We start from the raw sequence: 14,796 nt of genomic DNA, 5'->3' as shown, positions 1-14,796 counted from the left end.
GAGGAAGAGCAAAGCAGCCACAATCTCCTCCCCAGAAACCTGCACACTCACACATTCATGCTAAACTGGGTCGATGCAGATTAGAGTTTTTGCATCCTTGCTTTTATGTGGAGTTGTTTTCATACAATCAAAGAACTGAGTGTAACCTTGGATGTCATCTGGACCAACCTCTGCTTGGCACAGGATCTGTTGTGCAGGATGCAACTACAGCATCTCTGACCGATTTGGCCTCAGCCTGAATACCTCCAGTGACAGAAAAACCACTATACTTCTTGAGGTAGGTAGACTGTTCACTGCCAAACAACTCTCATCATTTTAACCTGCTCTTGGTTTTATAATACAATATTGACCTCAGATATTTTGGGTTTGTTGCATTTATTAGGTTTTATTTATTTTGGGAACCTTGCAAGCCCCTTTGATTTATTTATAATGAAGAGCAAAGCAGCATTTTTAAACTCTACCAGTTGTGAGTCTAGAAGTGCTACTTGTTCTGGATTAAATAATACAGAGTACAAGGGTATGTGGCAGATGAGATAAAGGAAACAGTGTGAAGTACCAGGAGCTCAGCCACTAAATGGTTTTACCATCCCATCGCTATTCAATGGCCTGCAGTTCTTCTCCCTTTTTTCCTTGTATGCAGAATGGACACACACTTTGGGAGCTATTATTTTGCAATATGAAAGAGTCCAAGCTTTAGATGCCCTTGACATATAATTGAAATCCTAGCCCAAACACCACAGGCACAGTTAGCAGCAGCTGCCTTGTTCTAAGTGAAACCACTTGACGCAAGTACATTTTTCACACATCACTTTCCTTGACGAAGCCCTCGCTTAACTTCCAAGCAAAAGCAAATTGTATCCCTGTGCTCATGCTTTGTTCAGGTTCAGGAAGAGCTACTCACCTGGTCGCCTGTTTTGACTAATAAGCACCTACTGGCAACCAAACAGGGAGGTTTATGTAAATTGAAAGAGTTGGTTGTTATAAAAACATAAGAAAAGCCTGCTGGATCTGGTCAATGGCTCATCTAGTCCAGCACCCTGTTCTCACAGTGGCCAACCAGATGCATGTGGGAAACCAGCAAGCAGGATTTGAGCACATGAACACTCTCCCCTCCTGTGGTTTCCAGCAACTGGCATTCAGAAGCATTGCTGGAGGCAGAGCACAGCCATCAAGGCTAGGAGCCATTGAGAGACCTCTCCATCATGGGTTTGTCTAATCCCCTTTTAAATCCATCTAGTCAATGTGCCACAAATGACTAATAAATGTGGGCTGGTAAAATGATGTTTATGGACTAACATGCAAGGCTGCTTTCTTTTCCATCTTTGTCTGAGAATGTTGGCTTTAGACTATGTCTTTCAGTCCAGCGTATTTCAGTGCTTCCCATCAAAAGAAAAGCAATTCATGTACTAAGCATCTTTTTATAAGTCAACAACCCTGTCTAAGCTTATATCAAGCTGACCCGCAGCTTGAGTGCTCCTACAGAACAGGAGTGGCCAGATATACCTCTGGAGAGGTGATGTACTATGTACTCACTGATTCTGAGAATCTAATGAAATACCAAAAGGGATAGAATGCATTTGTTATTGCTCCGCAGAGAAATACATTTGAATGTAGTTGTACTAGGGTTTTTTTTTAAGTAATGTTAACTACAGAGAGAAAAAGCTTGGCACAATGAACAGGGCCGGCCCTACGGCAAGGCTGGGTGGAGCAGGGCGCCAGGGGGGCACTGCGTGGCGGGTGTTGGGAAACAGGGGGGGCCGCCGGAGGGATCTTCGCACCACAGCGCCAGGGCGCCAGATATGCTTAAGACGGCCCTGACAATGAATATCCTTTGGGGGGGGGGCAAACTTTAGGTTGGTGGGTTCTATCTTCTTTCTTTCTTTCTTTCTTTCTTTCTTTCTTTCTTTCTTTCTTTCTTTCTTTCAGCATACCACCTTTTATCTGTAGATCTCAGGGCAGTTCACAACCTATTTTATTAAGACTAAAAGCCCACCGGCCTGAGCCAGGTGAACAAAATATTGGCTGGGAAAGGCAACACACTCATAGAATGAAGGAACAGGGTGCCTAGATATATATATTTTTTCAGTAACAAGACTGAGCTCACAGTCCTGGTTTCCACCTCCCAAGATTTCTTCATTTCAGCAGCCTAATTTAGAAGAGAGGGAAGCCTTTTTGTTGTTGCTATTGTCAAGAATCAGAACCCTTCAAACTGCTTCCAATCACCCAGAGATCTACCAGAAGCACTTCTGCTCACACCCACTGTAAAGGACACTTGGCACCAATACTACAATTATTCCCTCCCAAGTCTTCTAGAAACAATAGATAAAGGAGCATTAAATAGCTATAGAAGCATTCCCACCCCACCCCCACCTTCACCCTCTTTTCTTCCCAACCTTATACTGCATGCAACACTAATGTCTCACCAAAAAATGAAACTGATCTGTAGAAAAGGCAACTTAAAAAAGAGATAATGCACGTATTTTTGTAAACTAAGAAATCTTTAATAAAAATTATTTTTTTAAAAAAGAAAAGTTATGTGACCTCCCTTTTATAAAATGGGTTCTGAGTGGGATTGGCCTGCAGCAGCAGGGGTCAGGAGCAGAGGCTGCACAGTAAGAGCTCTCAAAACAAACTTTCTGGACCCCAAATAAACCCAATACAGTCGTACCTTAGTTTTCAAACAGCTTAGTTCTCGAACGTTTTGGCTCCCGAACGCCACAAACCCAGAAGAGAATGTTCTGGTTTGCAAACTATTTTTGGAAGCCGAATGTCCACAGGGCTTCCGTTGCTTCCGATTGGCTGCAAGGGCTTCCTGCAACCAATTAGAAGCTGTGCTTCGGTTTTCGAACATTTTAGAAGTCGAACGGACTTCCGGAACAGATTCCATTCGACTTCCAAGTTATGACTGCATAGGCAATATATTTTACTTTTTTAAATTTATTGTTACATTGCGACCCCACTTTCCCTCCACGAATCTCAAGATGGCATACATGGTTCTCCGACCTCTCCACTGTCATCCTCACAACAACCCTGGGAGTTAGGCTGGACTGAGAGACTGGGACAACGTCACCCAGTGAGCTTAATGGCTGAGTGAGGATTTGAATGCTGGTCTCCCAGGTCTGAATCCAGTTCTCTAACCACTACAGCTCTCTCACTGCACCTTTCAAGGGGAGATGTGTTTTAAAAAAACCAAAAACAAAACTCATGGCTTGCTGCCCATCTTTTCACCCTGTCTGAATTAGAAAATATAAAAAGTGAAATGTGTATTTGCAGCCTTCCCAACGTGTAGGACAGAGCTCAGGTGTGTGTGAGTGTGCACAGCACTCAGGATCACCCTTTCTTTGCCCGTGCAGTTTGTGTGTGTGAACTCCGGAGAGCCGCAAGCCGTTTATTCCCCTGAGACCTTGCTCCATCACTACCAGAAGCAGAGTTACAGGTAGGTAGCCGTGTTGGTCTGCCGTAGTCAAAACAAAATTAAAAACTTCCTTCCACTAGCACCTTAGTGACCAACAAGAGTTATATTCTCTAGCAATCGACAAGAAGTCTCCTTGGGAGGAGAGCTAGACTCATCGGCTCCTGGGAAAAGGGCTCATGTCAAGCAATTGCTCAACCTAGAAAACGCACGGCAAATGTCAAAACACATCATCCTTCGCCTTTCTACCCCCACAAAACAAAAGCATAATCATTCATCTGAAGACACATACCAGAAAAACCCACACGCAACTCATTACGGGGTCACCAGCAATTCAGGACTCTCACAGTGGGACACCCACTACGTGTGTGTGTGTGTGTGTGTGTGTGTGTGACTATGTTAAGCTCAAAATTCAATGATAAACTGGTGCTAATGAGATATTTAACAGAAGGGCCAGGGAGTGGATTCCAGTGAAATATGGTTCAATTTTAATAAAGACTCTTAAAATAGCTTTGCAGTTTTGAAGCTGGCGGCTCGTCCTCCTACACAACGCATTATCCAAAGGGGTTGCCCATTATTAACTCCAGCAGACTGGAGTACTAACTCTTAAATGCATTTCCTTCTTGTCAACACTGCAGCAGGAGCGGTTTTATTTGGGGGTAAGACTAGCTACTCCCAGGCAGTTTTCTGGACTGCTTCAGCCACCCCTAAGTTTGTTGCTTCCTCGCCTGTTTCTCTTACTGCTCCTCAGCAAAGTTTTTTTCCCTTTCTCTAGCTAGTTCTCCCAGTAGCTATGCTCATCTCTCCTATAAAGGAGAAGCAATGGCAACAGAGAGAGGGTGACAGATAGCCATCAACAGTTAGCTTTTCCTGTTCTTCCGTACTTCGTTTCATGCTACTTTCTTCCATTTTGGACCATAACTCGGCAGCATAGCATCTTCCTTGTACACAGAATACGATCCCACATAGGGCTGGGAATGTCCCCAGACAGCTCCTGGCAGTCAGTGTAAACCAGGGGTAGCCAATGGGATGTTGGACTACAATTCCCACCAGCCCCAGCCAGCATAACCAATGGTGAATGATGATGGGAGTTTTAGTCCAACAACATCTGAAGGGCACCAGGTTGGCTGTCCCTGGTGTAAACAATGCTAAGTTAGAGAGAGACCAATGGGGCCAACTCAGTATAAGGCAGCTTCTTATGTTCCTACATAGCTCAGTTGGTTAGAGCATGGTGCTGATAACACCAAGGTCACGGGTTCAATCCCTGTTTGGGACAGCTGCATATTCCTGCATTGCAGGGGGCTGGACTAGATGATCCTCAGGATCCCTTCCAGCTCTACAATTCTATCATTCAACATTGTTTCATGCAGCTTTTTCTGTTATTTCAGTATTGGACTGATGTGGAAAGGTGGAAGCCCATCACCACAACTATAATAATAATATTAATCATAATTATTATTATTATTATTTATTATTTATACCCCGCCCATCTGGCTGGGTTTCCCCAGCCACTCTGGGCGGCTTCCAACAGTTGGCGGCTTCCAACTAGTGGACCAGCGAGAAATACATGTGGAAATAGGTAAGGAAAACCCAACTGTTTTCCAGTGCCTGGCTTGCTGCCAGTCCTCCTATTCCCCCCCCCCCCCCGCCCAATATCAAATAATTGAATGACTACTGCAAACTTTAGTTGGTTTAATCAGTGGATTAATCAGCTACAGCTTTAAGATCAATTTTAAGCAGTGAGGGCAACCTTTAATTGCTAGGGCTGAGAGTTAAGGACACACATTTTGAGGCTATTTTGATTCTGGTGTGTTACTGTAATATAGGAAATGAAACAAATATTAAAAGACAGTCTTTCCTTCAAATTGTGATCAGTAGATTTTGTTTATTAAACAGCAAGTTGTTTCACAATTCCTTTAGTATCGCAAAAAGAGATATTTGATATGTTCTAGAGGTGTAGCTCCATCAATTTGTTGCAGCAAAGACTAACTCACTGCTTGTGGACCGAAGTGTACTTTGTGAGATGCACAGACTGTGAGATCCTTGGCTGACGTATTTTATACAAAACACAGGAGCCAGTATGGTATAGTGCAGGAGTGGGGAGCCTCTGGCCTATAAGCCAAATCTGGCCCACCAGGAGGTCCAAGTTGGCCTGAAAAGCCATTCCTCTCCCCCCCCCCCAACCATGACCTCCTGCGGGGGCAGGGCTCAGTCCTGTGGGGGGGTGGAGGGAGATAAACATATGGCCCACAGGGCCAAAAAGGTTCCCATTGCTGTATAGCGGTTGGACTCATACTGCAGAGAGCCTGGTTCAAACTCCTACTCAGCAACAGACGGCACTGGGTGACCTTGGGCCTATCACTGCCTCTCATTCTAACCTACCACACAAGGTTGTTGTGAGGGGAAAGGAAGGGCAATGTAGGCTGCCTTGACTTCTTGTAAGGAAAATGTTAGTAAGAGGGAAAGACAGAGGCATCAGCAGGGAGAACATTTCATGAAGCAAGATTATAGGGCCCCAACCCAACAGATAAGTGAAATGCGTGATCTTTTTGAGAGGGCAGCTGCTTGCCCCATCAGCCTCCCCCCCCCTCAAACTGCCACTGTGCAAGGAGGCCACATACCAGGCTGGGCATACACATTCAGCCCACACGAGAAAAGGTCCTACAAGCATACAGCTATGCATACAGAGAACACCTCCACATAAGGGGGGGGGGAGTGTCCTCTGGGTTAATCAGAATCCGCCCCCCAAGTGGAATTCTACATGCATACATCGGTACATGTGTGCATATATCCACGTACGCTGAATGTGCACATGGCCAGAAGGAGCATAGCTCTGGGGTACGTAACTGGTAGGAGGCAAAGCCAGTCCATGCCGCCCCATGGACGCCTCACACTTTCTTCAGATGCATGTGGGGATATATTTGAACCCCCTCCCTGAACAGAAGATCAAATCAGAGCAAGCAGCCTATTCCTAACTGGTAATGAATGGGCAATGCAAGACAAATAGTGTACACTGACACCTAAAAAAGTGTTCGCGGTGAGTTAGTCTCGTGGGTAATGGCTAAGTATGATCATTTGCAGATTTTACAATAATTCCAGTTTCATGCTGGAGAATCTCTTTGAAACTTTCTTTTTCAGGTATGGCAGCTTTCAAGTCTGCTCGAGAATGCCCAAGGGGACTGAAACATTTCCCCACTATTATCAAAGTGTTGGCATCTTTAATGACTGGTTTGTTTAACTTATTCTCTTTGCACTGAGGTAGTCTGGCTTGTCCCCTTGAAACGGCAAACGGGCAAACTGATGAGCAAGACTGATTATTTATTGATTATTTGTATTTATTAAAACATCTCTTAAAATTATTTCTGTGTTATGCCACAGAGGCAGGAAAAGTCAAGGTCTCAAAATGCTATGATTTTTATTGTGTTTTAAGCCTGAGAGATCAACATTGGCCTTGCACCAAAAGGAAAATATAGGTGCCAGAAAAGCTTCCCTAAAGAGATAATTTTATAGAACAGGTTGGGAAACATCTGGCTATCCAGATGTTGCTGAGCTACAACTCCCATCATCCCTGGCCATTCTTACTGCAGCTGATTAGAGTTGTAGTTCAGCAACATCTGGAGGGCAAACTGTTCACCATTCCTGCCATATATTACCAGTTTAGAAAATGTAGTATGGATTATGTTGTTGGCTCCTGTGCTTATGCCATAATACATTTGTTAGCCTTTAAGACAGTACCAAACTATTTTGTCTTTGAGATATTGAGTTTTGCATAAAATACATATTTATTACATCAAATTAATGATTGATCTATTTAAAAAGGATAATATTCATCAAATAAAGACTATTTGATCAAAAGCTCTCAGTTTAATATGACTAAGTCTATGGGAGCCATATATGTTATGTGCCACGGCATTCTCTTTTTACTTTTAAATGAAGTTTTTAACTCCCAGGGCTATCAATAAAAGCTAAAGAGATAATCTGAAATGTAACAAGAACAGACACCCGTTCTTAGGGTGCTGAATTGCCATAACACAGAGGATAGCTTGCTCAAATGTAGCTACAAAGCAGTGCGCTAGGAAAAGTAAACCCAACCTGCACACAGGGCCGTCTTAAGCGTATCTGGTGCCCTGGCGCCGTGGTGCGAAGATCCCTCTGGTGCCCCCCCCGCCCCGTTTCACAGCGCGGCCCTGCCTGCACATGCAGCTTTCCTAACTTAGGATTGCTATATGTGACATTATCAAATACTGCAATTCCCAGTACTGACTCTTCCCACCCCTTCAGTCCTCTGTGAACATGGCCCTTAAGATCAGTCACAGAAGAACAGCTCTCTGTCCTATTCATAAGCAAGATTAGGTGGGGAACCAATATTGTGGAATGCCCTCTCAGTGAAGACCCGCTAGGCTCCCTCTCTGCCTGTCTTTCAGTGGTTAGGAAGTGCTTTTTAAACGTTCAACCTAATTTTTAATGCATGATCTGCTATTCAAAGAGTTTTAAACCTGCTATACGCTAGAGATTTGAGTTTTTAATAACTGCTCTCTTCCGAATGTTTTCAACTGTTGTCATTTTTACTACTTACAGCGGATTTAGTGTTTTAATTTTGTTTATTCTTGCCTTGATGTATTTTTATCCTTTTTACTGTAAGCCACTTTAATTGTTCCTACAGAAAAACAGGATGTAAATAACAAACAAAAACTAAAATAAAATAAACTGAAAGGCTCTGTGCATTGCTTTTCTTCCACACTGGACTAAAGGTCTTATTGGAACAGCACTGAAATTTCGAAACTTCTCGGGTTGGTGCCATACCACAGGTCAGAACTGTGGGCTGGCGTAGCAGTCACTGTATCTCAGCTTTGTTGGCATAGCAAGCTGTTTGGATCAGGCCATTAGAAACCAAAAAAGGAAATGAAAAGATAATTTTCAGGGCATTATCTACTCATCGGCAAGTCTACTCAGAAGAAGCAAGTCACACTGAGTTCACCGAGCTTATTTCCAGGTTGAACTGGAGCCCATAGGTATTCAGGTAAGCAGTTCTGTCAGTGCAAGGATTTGTATTTGTGCAACAGAACCTCCCCTGGGAAGAATCCTGGGGGCCAAAGAGAGAGACCTGGAGGCCACAGTTGGTCCACAGCCTTAGGTTTCCCACTTCAGTCTGCACTGACTGGCCAGTCTTTAGGGTTACAGACAAGGGTCTTTCCCAGTCCTGCCGGGAGATGCCAGGGGTTGAACCTGACAGACCTTCTGTACACAAAGATGCTCTACTACGGTACTGAGCTGCAGCTCTTCCCCACCAGGGCAGTGTGATCAAACCACTTAGTCCCAAAGCTGCAAAAGCAGGAGCAATCCATGGCACCTCCAAGGACCTATACACTGTCAATCAATGTTTATGGTACTGAATGAGAAAGGAAGTGGTTTGACTCAGTATAACATAGGTTTGTCTGTAAGAGATAAATTAAAGTACTGGTGAGGCACACAACACTGCCCTCTTATAGGACTTTACATCCTTTAAACCAGTCTCCCCTGCTCTTGCATCCTCCAGCTGTTTTGGACTACAGCTCTCATTAGTCAACATGGCCAATGCCTAGCGATGACTGATGCCAAGGTTCAAAGTATCTGGAGGGTACCAGGTTGAGGAAGGGTGGTGTAAGTTAAGCGAACTCTTAACTAAATTACAGAGCTCTCGCCACATCCCATAAATATTCTCCATTTCATTTTTAAAGCTGCTCAACATACAAGGCTATGTAGAATCACATATAAGAAAGTTAATAGTAACTATTACTCACTCTTCTAGGTGTTTGACAGTTGCCTTCCACAAAAGTTGATTCGTACATACCAATTATTTTCTGAATCACTCAATTGAAAATTGCTCTACGCAGCATTTATGAAGTGAAGATTGCCCATCATAACGGGGACAGGGAATAAGTTAAGTTGTAATTGTTTTTTTGTGGTTTTTTTTTTACTGGACCCATCAATTCTGATATTTTGCAAGATTTCAACCCTATTCCTAAATAGCAAAACAGATTCATGGCAAAACGAGGGGGGGGGTTATTACCTAGCCAACTGGTTAGGCTGCCCTGTGAGCAGATTATGGTGTTGGCCACGTGAAGTTCACTTCAATTTTCATCGCTGTGAGCTTGCTCTACATTTGCAGTAAGTCACTAGTTTAATATGACAAGCCCAGAAGGATGTGCTGCCACTGGGGCAATTTAACAGCTTCCATGGAACTGCTTGCTAGCACGTACTGGCCCTTCATTCGGCAAGTCAGAGGAGGTTGCTATGCCTTGCTTGAAGAAAACGAACAGGAATTGGCTCTCGATGAGCTCTTCACAAACAATGCAAGGGGCCACAGCATGGTGGTAGGACACCTGCTTTGCATGAAGGAGGTCTCAGGTTCAATCCCAAGCTTCTCAGATAAGGCTGGGAGAGACCCGTGTCTGAAGCAGCTGCTGCTAGTCAATGCAGTGTATACAGTATAGTCGTACCTTGGAAGTTGAACAGCCGAAACATTCGGAAACCAAGGCACAACTTCCAATTGGTTTCCAACTGGGCAGGCGCACCAGAAACAATAGCGGAAGCTGCGCCGGACATTCGGCTTCCAAAAAAAGTTCAAAAACCGGAACACTCACTTCCAGTTTTCAATCGTTTGGGAGCCGGAACGTTCGACTCCCAAGGCGTTCAGGAGCCAAGGTACGACTATACTGAGCTAGATGGACCAATGGTATGACTCAGTATAAGTCAGGCTCCTTTGCTCCTAACATAGCAACTTTTGAACTAGGCATTTCCCTATTTCCTCTGCAGTAGAGCAGGGGGAAGCCAACATGGTGCCCTCCAGCTATTCTTGGACTACAATTCCCACCAGCCCCAGACAGAGGTGATGAGAGTTGTAGTCCAACCACAGCTGTAGGGCAATACATCAGATCAAGAGGAATTCATGTGAGAAGAACATTAACGGGAATGTCAGATCACACTGACTATTGCCTCGCCCTTGTACTATGGTACTAGCTTGCAGATCCACCATATGTAATATGAAATTCATAGTCTTGTGAGACTCTGGCAACCATGCATAGAACTGCCCACTCCATATAGGGTAAGGGAGAAGAAAGGTGAGGAGAACTATGGCTGACACAGGCAGGCAAAATAAAATTAAAAAAAAATACGCTGGATACAATCATACCATGCCATGACTTAAACCAGGAACACTGAGTTGTGAGGTTGGGACGCAGCCTACAAAACTACTAAGGATTGTGTGTGGTTAGGCCTCAGATACCTCTTCTCGTGGGGGAGAACAGAGGTGTGCAACATCACCTTCTGCAGTTGGTGGGCAGGACGATACCTCTGCACTGGCCATATCTGCTTCTACATACCAGAAGCCTTGCTTTCTGCCTATGCCTACTCAGAAGGGTAGCACGTCCTGCCTGCTACACTTCCAAGTTTCACTTCCCCCAACTCCACCCACTAATATCAGGGTACTGACCTGGAAAACATGCCCTCTGGGTCTAGATTGCAATATTGCCACCCACAACCCACCTTGTCCCAACAGCACATTAATTGTCTTCTACCTAATCCTTTACAGCAGATAAATTCTCTGTCCCATGTTGTTGTGGCTCTCTTATGATTTTACTTAGAACGTTATACTTAGGGCGCAGTGAATTAAATATTCCCGCAATTCCCTCTTTCTCTGTCTTTCTAGATTAGGGTTTTTCCAAAGTTGGGTCTCCAGTTGTTGTTGGACTACAACTCCCATCATCCCTAGCTAGCAGGACCAGTGGTCAGGGATGATGGGAACTGTAGTCCAAAAACAGCTGGAGACCCAACTTTGGGAAACTCCGATCTACATCAATAATAATGCAGTCATTATAATTACTACTATAATACTAATATATTTAAATAACACATTTTCTAGCTCAGTGAACAACAGCCCTGTATCATGCACCAGTATTATAATAACACAGACAGTACACTGAGCCTGAAATGAGGCTTAGGTGTCTGCTAAGTTCATAGCAGAGGTGAGATGTGAACTGGGACTGTCCTAGCCCACAGCTGATCCTTAATCAATATGCTATTCTAGTTCTCAGCTGCAGTTTATGCAAAACTATGATGAATAAACCTAATCTTATTTTTAAAATTATTTTTATTTAAAGAAAAGATCAATGTAAATGAAATATTAGTAAAACTAGAAAAACTCTAGGAACCTCATCAGAAGAATAGTGAACATGAAATAATTTTCAGAGCTTGCAAACTATATGATAGGACTACTTTTCTTATTTTGATGCCATCCATTTAAATCTGATTAAGTGGGAGGGATGGGGGAGCATGAGGAGCTTTTAGTTCAGCATCTTCCACTTCACAAACTTGTCTTGCAAAGGCTGGCATTTAAAACTAATTTTGCCAGTGTCTGGTTTTTGATGTTGCAAACCCTATCAGAATGCAAACACCAAAGCCTCGCATTTGAGAGCACAGCATGTGGCTTAAGAAAGGGATGCCTTGGGCAGACAAATTTCAGTATGATAAAATGGACCTGCCAGTGAAACATGCTGCACAACATACAGTTGTATGACCAACAGTTCTCATCAGATGACCCTTTACATCCTATTGCCTACCTAGTCAAAACTATTCCTGCACTTTGCAAGAAAAACTGAACACAGATATATGTACCAACTATGGTGGGGGGTAACCTGGCAAGTCCATCACCAACTCTCCTTTTTATTTGAAATAAACAAGGGTTAGAAAGAAAATGACAGGGCTGGAGATATTGCCTATTAACCTAGAGCTGAGAAAGTTATCACACTGTCTGATTAGTTGTAGTAGCAGAGAAAGCTCACAGAATCTTCTTCCCAGGACCTTATTGATTACTTGTTCCCTATCTCCTAAGTTTTTTAGGTAAAAGGTTTAGTGATCCCAAATTGTGCAGAAATTAGCATCATTTGTAAGAAGTCAAACATGGTAGCAAAAACATCCAGATCAAAACAAGACTTAGCCATAAGTCCAGCACTACAGGTAAATGACATCAGTATTTTTCAGACAACAATTAATGCTGTTTCTCCTCCTTTCTTCTATCCTTAAAGCTGGCAGCCACTGCCAGGTCCATCTTTAGCAATGCTGTATATTCCACCCAGCAAGCTATATTACACAGGAAGGTTCAGAAAATCAAAATTCCTTCAATGGCGTGACACATAGGAAGGAAGCACAGGGAAGGGGTTTGAGAAGAGGAAAGAGGGGTGGTTTTGCTGCAAACCTACACCACAAGCAAAACAAGGGGCTCCATTCCAGTCACTGCCTCCTTTCCTACATAGCCTCCTGGATGGATGGCTAGTTGGCAGGCAAGACTGTAGACAAAAACAGTGCACCCTGAAAGGGGGGGGGGTAAAATCAGGTGGTCCATCAGAACAAAAGAACCACAAACCTGGCTCCTTGCATGACACAACAACACACAGCCACCTTCCCACTCACCCACCCACCCACCCGCCACAGCCACCACCCCGACCCCAATCGCCTCCGCCTACACCTCTGGGCAGCCTGTATTTTTGCTGCTTTCAGAGGTCTCACGCTTTTCTCCCCCACCCTCTCCTTTTTAAAATAATAATAATAATGAATATAATAGAGGAAATGAAAATAAAGCCACACGAAATCTCTTGCCGAGCGAGAAGCAGCCCTGCTCCATCGCGAGAGGAAAACAAACAAATAAAATACCTCAACATCCACAAGCAGCCGGAGCATCTGATCTGACATGGGGGGGAGATGGGCAGGATTTTATAGACACCAACATCAGCCCTGGCGAGGTTCTCCCGCCCATACACAGAGATCCTGCATCCGCGGGGAAGGGAGAAGAATACCGCCAGGAGGGAATGCAATTGGAGGAGGGGGGAGAGAGAAGGAGAAAGAAAAGAGAGAGAGAGAGATCCAGTTCCGACATAGCAGATAATAGGGTGGGTGGATGCAGTTAAAAGAAAATGTGACACACACACACACACACACAGAGAGAGAGAGAGAGAGAGAGAGAGAGAGAGAGAGAGAGAGAGAGAGAGAGAGGCCAATTCCTTACCTCCGTCCAGGGCGCAGCAGACTAAACAGGCAGCGCCGGCGGCAGCCACTAGAGCTCGTCCTGTGTGGCTTCCGCCCCGCCAGCCCCGTCTGCCTGCCGTTGCTCCTCCCCAACAAGCCCGGAGTCCAGAGTCTGTCTGTGTCTCTGTCTCTCGGTCCTGCTGCTGCTGCTGGGCCTGACTCCCCTTTCACGTGACGCAGCCACATGACCCAACATGTTACTTGCTTCTCTCTCTGTCTCTCGCCGCCCCCCGCCCCCACCCGCAACTCCGGCTCTGCCCCCCTTCTCCTCTTCTCCGTATCTCCGGGGTCTCTCGCTCGGTGTCACGCGAGGAGGGCAAAAGGCGAGCCGCGCCTCTGAGCATGTGCAGAGCGCTTTTGCCCCTCCGCGCGGCGGGGAACCGCAGCCGAGCCTATCCACCCCGCTATACGGGAGCGGAGGCAGTCGCTCCGGGTCAAAGGATGCGGCTTTCAGGCCTCGGCCTGGTACTGCCTCAATGCGATTCCTTTATTTTCATCGCGAAAGGAAGATTCCGTTATTGTTTATCATTTGCCACTGCGTTTTTTTTTGAACGTTTGTAATAACATTAATAACTGCATTGCTTAACAATATTCCCGTGATTTAAGACATCATTCTGGGGGGGGGGGGTTGCAGCTTCCCCTAGGGATGTGTTTTCTTTGTGGTATATTTAAGTATAGATTCTTAGGTGGTTTATAGGCCATTGGTTTTTTCTGGAGCAACAACTGCAAATTCCGTCTTATTGCTGCCTACAGCACCAACCTTGATCCAGCATCAATAGCTTTATAACTAATGTATAATGGGCCTCCCCGGATGGAAAAGGGTGTGTCCTCGCTTTCCTAGTTCCTAATTGTAGCCATTCTGCCTAATCCTCTATATTTCAGAAAAGATGTGTTTGTATTTAGAATGATTGTACAGAGGCGGTTTTAGGGTAGCACTACCAGTTCAGATGCACTGGGCGCTGGCACTGCAAGGGTTGCCGCAGCAATAATGTAGAACAGGCAGACCAAATTTTAGCATTGCACAGGGCACCACATAAATTTGAGAGCCCCAAGTCTGCCGCTGGATTTATAAATCATTTAATCAATGTGGTATACATAATAAAATTAAAAAAACAATAAAATAAAAACTTAAAACAAATGTACAAATAACAATAAAGCAAATAAAAACAGTAAAACACCTAAAACCAATGTTGTCATTACTAGCGCCCTCATAACTTGCATTGCTCTGGAATTCTAATAAAACAAAAAAATCTGCAGTTTTGGTCCGCCTTCTTGATTAAAAATGGCAGGCAGTTGCATCCTCACAGATGAAAATCCACTCCTTG

The 14,796-nt window shown here is 44.4% G+C and overlaps 1 protein-coding gene and 1 non-coding gene across 3 annotated transcripts in view; one reads left to right on the top strand and one right to left on the bottom strand.

Annotated features, from left to right (window-relative positions):
• Positions 1 to 13,665, bottom strand: part of TULP4 (TUB like protein 4) — a 95,254-nt gene extending 81,589 nt beyond the window's left edge. The window contains exon 1 of one of the 2 annotated variants that reach the window (XM_035108641.2): positions 13,452 to 13,665. The gene's annotated coding sequence lies outside the window, so the exon portion shown is untranslated. Of the gene's footprint in view, positions 1 to 13,099; positions 13,398 to 13,451 lie in introns of those variants that run through there. The other variant, XM_035108643.2, reaches the window with a different exon arrangement.
• Positions 4,613 to 4,688, top strand: TRNAI-GAU (transfer RNA isoleucine (anticodon GAU)). Its single transcript has one exon. It is a non-coding gene; the product is annotated as a tRNA-Ile (tRNA).
• Positions 13,666 to 14,796: the final 1,131 nt, after the last annotated feature.

This window comes from Zootoca vivipara, chromosome 3 (genome assembly GCF_963506605.1).
Source record: "Zootoca vivipara chromosome 3, rZooViv1.1, whole genome shotgun sequence".
Taxonomy (NCBI): domain Eukaryota; kingdom Metazoa; phylum Chordata; class Lepidosauria; order Squamata; family Lacertidae; genus Zootoca; species Zootoca vivipara.
Note: the sequence above shows the minus strand (reverse complement) of the source record. Positions and strands in the feature narration are given on the sequence as shown.